Genomic DNA, 11,024 nt, shown 5'->3' with positions numbered 1-11,024 from the left:
CTCCTTCATCCAGGTTGGTCCTAATTGTTCTTTCATCCGACGAGTGGTGTCGATTAGGTCCTGCACCACCGACATTGGTCCTTGTGGTGCTGTCACACATCCCACTTTATTGCGTTGTTCTGCTTCCTGGCTCCTGAGTCGTTCCTCCTCTCGGAACTTCCTGAGTTCTTCATTCTCCCTCCAGAGTTTTTCATTCTCCGTGGACTCCAATCTTGCTCCCCGTTTTAGTTGTTCAATTTCCAACTCACATTGTTCTTGTTTCCTGCCCCACAGTTTCTCCTGCTCTTCATTTTCCAATCTCATCGTTTCTTTCAATTGGCTAATTTCCTTCCTGTGTTTCATTCGCTGTTCTCTCATTACCCTTCCTTGTTTCCTCTCCTGTCTTTCCTTCTCCAGTTTCATGGTTTTCTTCATTCGGTTCATCTCCATTTTGTGTTTCATTCGCTGTTCTTTGTCTATCTCCTCGCACTCCAGCCTCGCCTTTAATTTCAATTGGTCAACCTCTGCTTCATGTTCCTTTTGTTTTCTTTCCCATTGTTCCTCTCGTTCTTCCCTCTCCAATCTCGTTGTGTCCTTCAATCTCCTGATTTCTCCTTCCTGCTTCACTCCTTGCTCCTTCAACTTCTCCTCGTATTCCAACCTATTTTTTCCCTTTTGTCGTTCAGTTTCAAATTCATACTCTTTCAGTTTTTTATTCCACTGTCTCTCTTGTTCCTCGTTCTGCAATCTCATCGTTTCCTTTAATTGACGGATTTCTTTCTCCTGTCTCGTTCCTTGTTCTTTGTATTCCCTATTCCACTGTCTTCCTTGTTCCTCATTCTGCAATCTCGTTATTTCTTTCAGTTGGCTGACTTCCTTCTCCTGTCTTATTCGTTCTTCCATCATTACTCTTTCTTGCATCTCATTCTTTAATCTGGCCTTCGCTTCCAGCTGTTCGATCTGTACAGTGTGGTTCCTTAACATTTCATTCTCTGCTGTCGTTCTTTCTTCTCTCACCATCCTCAACTCGTTTTGCAAATTCCATCTTTGTTTTTGTGTTTCTGTAACTCAGAAACTTTCTTTTCCAATTCCTTTCTCATCTCCACACACTCCGACTTTGCTTTGGCTTCTAATTGTTCAATCTGCTCAGTGTGGTTCCTTAACGTTTCATTCTCTGTTCTCTTCCTTTCCTCTTTTAACATCCTCAGTTCGTCTTGTAATCCTCTTTCTTTGTTTTCGTGTTTCAGTATCTCAGAAGTTTTTGTTTCTAATTCCTCCCTCAATTTGCATGCTTCTTCACTCATTTCATCTCTTCTTTCCACCGCTTCCCTCCTCAATTCGTCCCCTTTTTTTTTTACTGTATTCATTTAGTTTTTTTCTGCCATTCCTTTCCCATTCTTATCTCCCCTTCCAGGATTTCTCTTTTAAACTGGCTTGCCCTTACCTCTCGCTTCAGTAGTTCCAATTCCCCATCTTGTTTGCGTTTTTCCTTTTCGAGCTTTGTTTTCCTTTCTCCTTCCTCCCTCAATTCTCCCTGCAGTTCTTTGAACTGTTCTGACTTTTCCAGCAATTCCTCTGTCCTTTCCTCCAGCTGTCTCTCTCCTCTTTTTATCTTCCATTCTAGGCTTTCTCTTTCCTGATTGCCTGTTCTTATCTCTTCCTTCAATTGTTCCAACTCCCCATCGTGTTCACATTTTTTCTCTTCCAACTGTATTTCCCTCACTCTCCCCTCCAGTTCTTTGAACCGCCTTGCTTCCTCCAATAATTTTTCCATTAATTGTTTTACTTCCAAGTCGTGCTCCTTTTGTTTCTTTTCGAGCTCGGTTTTCCATTCTTCCTCCCATTGTTTCCTATCCTGGGAGATACCAATCTGCTGTTCCTCTATTCTTTTGTTCAGTTTGCTCTTCGCATATTCCAACTGACGGGGATAAAACACAACCAAATTCTTTTTCCCACATAGTTTGTCGACTCTGTTGGCCAAGTCATGTTTTTGCCACCGAATTCGTTCCAGTAAATCGTCCAATCGCTGTGTCCCCCCGTACACGTAATTTTTCTGAAGCTCGTCTGCGTGCCCTTGTAACTCGTCCACTCCACTTTGCACCTCCTCGATATATTCTTCATAACGCTTCACCTTTTTCCAAGACATCCCCCAATTGTGCCTGAAGCCTGCCAATGCTCGCATACTCATACTGCCACGCCTGCCATGGCACATGCCGTGACCAAGTGGCTTGAACCGGTGACTGGGAGCTCACGCCTCGTGCTGTGCCGTTAGTTGTGCTATTAATATCAGTCCGCTCCGTGCTGCGCTGAGGTGCGATCGCGCTGCCATTGTGCGACTCCGTTTGCCGGCAAAGTTCGTGCTCAAGCCGCTCCCACTGACCACAGTTAGTGGTGGGGTTATAATTATAAAAAGAACCGACCCTGGCCATGGATGCTACATTTCCACACATATACATTTCTACCCCCGACACCCGCTCGCCTTGAGACTCCATCTTATTTCTCGTAAGGAGTTAATTTTAATCGCTCATAATTTGGAGGGAATCGGGGGTCGCTCCTCTCACCCCTGGACCGATTCCCATGAATTTAGCTGGAGACAGGAGAGCCTGTTTTCCCACTCTCTGACACCAGTGTTGCGAGGAGGGGGATGGGTTTGTGTCCCACGACCTGACACCAGTGTTGCGAATTCGCGCCCGCCGGCGTGTGAATGGCCACGTGACTCGAATCGCGGCACGTCGCCCACGGGACGGACAATTCTGTCGTGACCCTCTCGGACTAACGCCGGGAGCTAGTCACGGGTGGGCCTTTCGGCCTCACCACGATCGTGCCAATCGGTCACCCGCATGGGATAGGGTTGTTCGCCAAACTCGACCTACCTAAGTACCCACGCGGAGGGTAGACCGGCGATCGCACCTGGCCGCAGGTCGACTCCGGACACGGGCCGCTTAAGCGATCCGTTCCGTACTATCGGGATAACCAAGTGTTGTTATCGTCGGCCTCGACGGTTCCGATTAATTATCCGACGTATTAAGCCCACTACCAACCCTTTACGTGAAGCAAGATGGAGATTCAATTAAAGAAAAGACAAAGCGAAACTGGAAAACAGTTCAACATGATGCACATTTATTCCGCGGCACACGGAGAGCACACATATGCAGCCAAACAGAATGCACATATATCAAATGCAACAAGAGAAACAATGACGCAGAGATACTACCGACTACGCGAGCACACGGCAACACTTAAACAGTTTTACTTCACAGACGGCGCCGACACACATTTACTCAAAAGCAAAAGAAAAGGCCACCCTCAAAGACAAGGGGGCAGACGGGGCCTGTGGGCCAATATTTGCGCGGGACCTGAAGGAGCGGTCAGGTCCGCGAGACCGGGTGGGTCCTACCCGCGTCTTCGTGATGAGCCGCAAATGTGGCAGCGCGACAGTGCCCCGTCTTCGTGCTCCTTCGCGGGTTTCCTTGGCATCGCTTGGAGTGGGGTGGGAACGGGGCCCCCTTGTCGCACCATCTCAGCGCGGGGGAAAAAAGGGGGGGGGAGAATTGTTGATGCTCTGGGGAAAGAGTATAGCTGGCTTGCTTGGGTCCCGTGACGAGCGATTCCACCGCGACCTCGTCGCCAACCGCCGTCTTCCTTGCCTCGGACCCGAGCTCCTCGGACTCTTTCCCCCAATTCTCCTCAGCCGACTGCCGAAAACCACCGGGACGCCCTCGCCTCCCGACTCCACTCCGCTCTTCCAAACTGACTCTGCCTCAAAACTCTCTTCGCTTTTCTGCCACTCTCCGCTCTTCCAAAACCGACTCTCCCCAGATTCGCCTTGCACTCGGCGCTTTATCGGCCGACAGGAGAACCCATATGCAAATTTCCGGATCCGGATGAGCTCGCGGGTGGAGTCACGCTCGCCCATTGGACGGAGAAAAAGGGGCGTGAATCTCCCCTGATCCTAGAATTTGCAGATCTCGATTCCATACAGACGCGCCTGGAGGCGGGGCCAAACTGCCCCACGCTTGCTGATTGGACGGATCAGAAGTGGGCATGTAGCATTCCTGATCCGAATTCTCCTCGGAAAGGCCGCATTTTGCACTCGCGGCTCGGCGCGTATCTTGTATGAGCCCAGGACAGCCCGATGCTCGGTGCTCACAGGTGGTGCGGAAATGGCCGTAGAAGGAGAGAGGTGAAGGTGGTGGAGGGTTTCCGGCGGTGGCTGATGGCCATGGTGCCGTTTGGAATGGCGGTGATGCGATGTTTGCGGGAGCGAGTTGTGAAGGTAAAGATCGTGGCTGTTGGCGTTGTTGTTGTTGTGAAGCGGCGTTGTGGTTGGTGGTTGTTGTGTGATGGTGGTTGAGACGTGGTTGGTTCAAAATAAAGATAGAACAGAAAAACGGCCATCTCAAAGCGTCGCAGCCCGAATGAATCACATTTATTCCCTCTAAACAACGGGTTTGGGGCTAACTACACATGTACTTACAGAGATATCTCACCTACGGGACCTGACTGTTGGTTTGCGAATTTCCACAACCGCAACAATATATATGTCATCATTCCTCACATTTTGGTACCAAATTTGTGTTTGTAGCACCAGGATTAACAAATATATGAGCCAAAATCTGTGGCGATTAAATCCATTTTTGCAGTCTGCAGTGGTACATATGTAAACGTGATTTTAAAAATGTTGTGCAATCATCAGGTTCACAACCATGATTTTCTAACTCCCCAAACATCCCTCTTCAAGAAAAAATAGGTTGTCACTTGTTCTACCTTGGGTAGGGGAATGCCACCCAAAACCTCATTTGGCCACTTGCCTATTGAGAGCACGGATACTTTTACCGAAACGAACAAACAAGCAGCTTGGAGAGTGCTCGCCATGTGGCTTAAGGATTCAAGCAAGCACTTCAACGAAACGGTTGTTAAGAAACGGCTAGTTTGGCACGCAATTAGCAATACATTAAACGTACATCTCCCGGAGACACCTGAAATGTCAAGCCACGAATGCTGACATCTCCAGATGTTTATAAGCATTGCAATGTACCCAGCGATTCGTAGTTATGATGAACATGCATTCGATAATATGAGTGAGGAAAGTGAAAACACCAACTTTATCATTAAGAAATCGTTGTGGCCTGTTCCAAGTCAAGGCATGGTTGAGCAGGCCAGAAAACAGACCCAGACAGCGATGTGACCGAATATCACCTGATGAAGGATATAATTAAATAAGGCTGTTAATTATCTTCAAAAGGGGTGTTTTAATTAACCAAAACACACAAATTTCAATCTTGCACTTCCTTGGAGTTTTCTTGGTTTGCATGCAAACTTTCAGGCTGCGAGGTTTTATAGTTTTGGAGTTATGCAGGAGACACACACTGACACGCACACACACTGCCTTTTATTTGTATAGATATACTGTTACGAATGTGGAAGCCTTGTGCACACGGACAGACAGCCGTCGCCGTAGATTAGTTATTTCGATAAGTGTGTGTTTATAGTTAGGGCCCCCTACCTGTATCTAATGGGAATTGCATACATGCACTGCGAAGTTATTTTGATAGTTAGGATTGAATTGCATCCATAAATCTTCTTCGACAACACCAGCATCACCCTCACCTTCACCTCGCTCTGGCCGAGGTCATGGCACCCGTGGTGGGCGGAGTTCAAGGAGGAGCCTCGCGGCGGCCCTCGACCAATCAGCGTGCAGCGAATGAGGTGGCCGCCGCTCAGCCAATCAGACCCCGTCACGGTGAGAAAGGCGGTCCACGTGACGTCACCACAATCCCGGGCCAATCGACGGACTTGCCGCTCGTTTTGGCCATTGGGGAAGGCGAAGAGCAATTCTGCGCGCCAAACCCAGCCAATGAGGAAAGACATACACCACGACACCGAGGTTTGGCTGACGGAGGGGGGGGGAGGACAAAAGGTCAGCCTCCGTTTTTCGCGTGTGGTGGTTCTTCTTTTGAAAGCCAGTTTTGTCTTACCAGTCTTCACCCTGCCGGCCTCCGTTCGCCGGGTGCCCGGTCGTGTGGACGTCTGGGCTGCTACAGGTCTGAGTCCCGCCAGCTCAACGTACCTGCTCGAGGTGGATAGGTCCGAGTGCAGGCTCTAGTCTTAAGCTTGCCTTTCCCTCTGAGCTGGAGGCCTCAACAAAGGCTGTGGCCACCGTTTCTTTTGTGTGTGTGTGTGTGTGTGTGTGTGTGTGTGTGTGTGTGTGTGTGTGTGTGTGTGTGTGTGTGTGTGTGTGTGTGTGTGTGTGTGTGTGTGTGTGTGTGTGTATTTGTGGGCCTGTCTGTAAGTAGAAATTGTTAAGTGATTGCTCTTTGTACGTTGCATGACTATATTCGGTGTTAGTTCTGCTCTGTGTTTCCCCTTTCCCTATTGTAAATAAATCCTCTGTTAAATGTATCAGCTCGTTTCTGTGTTTTCTTCATTGGTTTAACAACGTGCGTGTTGGGGAATTAAAGAAGGCCGTTGTTGCTGTAGTTGTGTGCATTCGGACCGACGGGACCTCGGTAACCATCCGCTCGGGTTACGCACGGGTCGAGCACAGAAACGACTCGTCCCGTTCGAGCTCCATCGAGGTTGTGAATACTCGGTAGTTCGCCACGTGGGCCTCTAGGTATTTTGAAGTTTGGCAAATAACCCTGTACCACGTGGTTGATTTATTGACGATTCACGGTCCTGTCAGAGACCCGTACCCTCGAAGTTTTCCGAAAGGTACGATCTAGATTCCCGGTGTTCGGTCGAGCCGACCCTACTGCTCCACCTTGCGGTCGTGCTCGCAACCGACGCCCGGCTCCGCAACAATATATATGCATGCATGTATGTATGCATATATATATATATATATATATATATATATATATATATATATATATATATATATTTCTTCTTCTTCTTCTTCTTCTTGCGGCTGTTCCCGTTAGGGGTCGCCACAGCGGACCATCCGTATGATCCGCATCGTGATTTGGCACATGTTTTACGCCAGATGCCCTTCCTGACGCAACCCTGGTCGCCTCTTATGACACAGGGATATGGTGCACCTATTTTAACCAGGGTATACACCGGTCCAGTACACTGGTACTCATTTCGCCGACCTCGGAAGGATGACAGGCTGAGTCAACCCCCTAGTGTATTAATTCAGTGGCCCAACGGGGCTTGAACTCAGGACCTTTTGGATCCCAAGCCGCTGCCCTAACCACTGCGCCAACACACCAGGCTGTATATGTGTGTGTGTGTGTGTGTGTGTGTATATATATGTATATATATATATGTATATATATATATATATATATGTATATATATATATATGTATATATCAGTGTCCTGATCCCATTCCTGACACTAATATAACAGTGGACCGTGAGGTGGACACATGGTCAAATCTTCCATGTGGATGATCACCAATTTAGCAATGGATTGTCCTCAGAAACCATATGCCGTCTGCTAAGAAAGCCGAACAGATTTTTCTTTGATTTCCGACATACAGAACCTTGAACGAGATCTGTCGCTTACAGCAATTTCCATGCTTAAAAATGACTTGAGCTATGCATGAAACCCCGGGAAAACATACCGTGATTTTACCTTCCAAATGAGGTTTACGCTAAATTCCCAACAGCCGTAAGTTTAACTTGCTCTGCAGTTATAATTGACAAATCCCAAACCGTGATCAGCAGGTTTAATAATAAATGAGAAAGAGGGATTGAGAGAACAAGAGAAGGGACACATATGACAATTATGCTTTATACAATTATTCCCATGGGCCCACAATATCTCAACAACTTATGCGATGTCTCACTCATTCATACCATGAAGATTCAGACAGGGAAATGTAAGAACCACAGAAAGAAAGAAACCTGGCCTCCACGCAATGCATTTGTGGTGTTGGTGCTGGCTTTGGTGAGAGAGAGCGAGATGGCGAGTCCTTGGCAAGAGGGAGACATGTCTGCTGGACTCCGTAATCTCTTGGCACATGCATGCTTGTCCAGCATCGTTAATTTCTGTCTCCCTTTGTCTGTTGTGTACACTTGCTAGGCTCCACAGGACATCTCGCGCTCACTATTATACATGCTCTCCGCTCCTCACTTGGTGCTGTCCCTGCAGAACTTCTCTGAACCAACTGCTGAGTTCCTCACCCTGATCTGCACCGTCCCAACTTCCCATTCTGTTTCAGCCCCTTGGCTTTTCTTACCTTGTGCCCATGCGCTCATTGGTTTCCTGTCCGGCTTCCCGAAGCCTCTGGTCATGCCTGCGGTTGCAGGAAATTTCAGCAGCTGCAACTCTGACCTTGGTGTGCAGTCACAAGGCATTGCTTTTGCCATCTTTGTGGGGGTATGGGGGGATTTTTGCTGCAGGGAATGGGTTTTGCTGGGCGTGCACAGTTGGTAAAAATTTAGTGAATTTGGAAGACAGCATACCGTATATCACATTGACTAATTATGGAGGGAACGATTTAACGACTTAACGAGGGGGAACAGTGGGGAAACTTGTGGACACATTATGGTGGGGAGGGTGACAGTTGTCAGCTCTGAAACAAACTTCAACACATGCTCTGTCATTTTCACACATAAACCATATAATTATGCAAAACATTAAAATGATATAACTAGTTTATTTTACACCAGTTACCCCCTATTCACATAAGCACAAATATGTATGTATATATATATATATATATATATATATATATATATATATATATATATATATATATATATATATATATATATATATATATATATATATATGTTGTCGCGAGGGTGACCGGACCAGGTTAACCCCCCGACCCAAATTGTGGTGACGGGCGGTTAACACTGCCAGTCTCCAGATGGCTGAGTGTTTCCTTATTAATAGGAGACAGATAAGTTTATCCTCGGAGATTATCATTCCTGCTTGAAGGGCATGAGGCAATGACAGAGGGAAGGAGGCACTGGGAAGTTCGGCACAAGGGGTTTATACTGCAACCCCACTACAAATACACGGCTACAGCTACTTAAAAGGAATACATTTAATAAAAATAAACATATTTACAAAGGACAATAATTCAACAGTTAATAATAACAAAGTGAATAAATCCTACAGTCGAGGCGCCTCTTCACACAGACTCAAATACAGACAACGGGGAAACAAAATAAAAAGAAAACCTTTCCTTTCAACTATTCTTGTACTTGGCTTGGCCCAGAGCTGGTCTTTGTGGAACTTGGAATCGAGGCGCTTCTATTCACACGCGCAACAAAATGGCGCTTCTCTCGTAGCGGGACAAACGCATGCCAGTCAATCCACAAGCCGCACTTCACTCCAAAGCTCAGAGACCCAGTGAAACGGCTCCATGCGTCGATCGTCCTCAGAGATCCAACCAAGAGCTAAAGGGCAGCATCTTCCTTCACCAAGCGAGCCAAATCGACTCAACACGAATACAGGGGCGTGTCCTCCTCCTCGATATGTGCTCACCTCCGCTCTTGCCTCTCTAAAATCTGCAAACCCCTTTCTCTTTGATCATGGCTCTCCAAAATGTGAAAGCCCACCTTCCTCTCGATAACACCTATGTAACCTCCGCTTCCGGGGCATAGCCTGCTTGCACAAAACCTGGGAAGGTGGGGCTTCTGCCTGCTCGGCTAGCTTCTGATGTCATGCCCATCAATCATGAGCCTCGGGGGCATGGCTTCGCCTGTTGTCACCCTTTGAAGGCGGGGCTTTCTGCCCACTTGTGGTTTTCGGGACATGTTCCCCACCTTTATTGCCGATTTTGAAATATAAAAACAAAGGGGGGGGGGGAAAGGGTCGATTACATACTGGGGAAGCTTATTCTTAAACCCGAGCTAATTACCACGACACCACCCCCTTGTGTAGTGACACGTAATACTTAAGCTCACAAGTTCCCGACTTAGTTACATTGAGCTGTTATCTCTGACCTACACGTCCACGGACCAAGCAACTCTACACAATGCTATATTCCCTCTTCAATTCTTCCATCTTCCCCCACAACCATAACAATATATATATATATATATATATATATATATATATATATATATAATATATATATATTGTTGTGGGGGGGGGGGGGTTCGGATTTGGACGAGTGCGTCAATCACTGTCCGTAACCAGTTTGGGTTTTCGCACCCTACTCTCGACAGCCAAATGTTGAAGGCTCGGCGTCACTTAACAGCACCGCCGTCTCTGGGGTTATGACGCCGGCTGGCTCGGCACAATTCTCGGGTTGCATGTCTCGGATCACGATACCAACGTACACCTGGGCCGTACCAGTTGGGGAAATAGATCCCGGTTACAGACTGGATTTGTCAGAGACCGAGGGGAGTCTACCAGTCTGTAACCATTTTGGTTTTTATATCCAAATCGAGCGGATTGTTCCTCGGCGCGGCACGAATAAATTCAAGGCGGCAAATCTCGTATAACTCAGCCAGATTTATTGGGGACAAATCGGGGAACACAACACAAGCAAAGCATTCACGACAATGTTATAATTAATCTATAACCCGTTCTTAACGAAGGAGCTACGGATTATGGGTTTTGAAGGGAACCCTAGCGAGATAAACCTTAGACAACATGCAGACAAGACACAGAGTACTTGGTGATGCCTCATGGACGAGAGGAAAAGTGTCAAAGGCACGAATGCGGCTCGTGACAAGCCGATGTCAATGGATTCGAGCACCCAGCTCGAGCATGCAGCGTGGCAAAATGGCGGCATCGTCCTCCTTTTGTCGCACCGCCCACGCACGCAGCCTCAGCGTGTTCAGCCCCCATAAGGTCGACGGCACAAGACGAAAGATCTATGGTATGCTCCAGCTGGCTTTTCACAAGGTCCAGTATACAAGTCCGGGCCTGGCCTGTTCACCAGGTTAGGCCAAATTGGGGTGTTGGGCTCCGCAGGCGGATCGATGGGACCACAAGACGTGTCGAGACGTGTCGGGCCGTGCCGTAATGACAGAGGCTCCGTGATTAGACGCAGGTTGAACCTGTCGATGACCTCCTCATAAAGTCGATCGCCGACTCACACAGCAGCCAGTTCCTCTCGAAGCAGATTGCAG

This window comes from Eptatretus burgeri, chromosome 11 (assembly GCF_056783735.1).
Source record: "Eptatretus burgeri isolate ZD-2024b chromosome 11, Ebu_testis_v1, whole genome shotgun sequence".
NCBI lineage: Eukaryota > Metazoa > Chordata > Myxini > Myxiniformes > Myxinidae > Eptatretus > Eptatretus burgeri.
The sequence above is the reverse complement of the archived record's forward strand: the minus strand, read 5'-3'. Positions refer to the sequence as shown.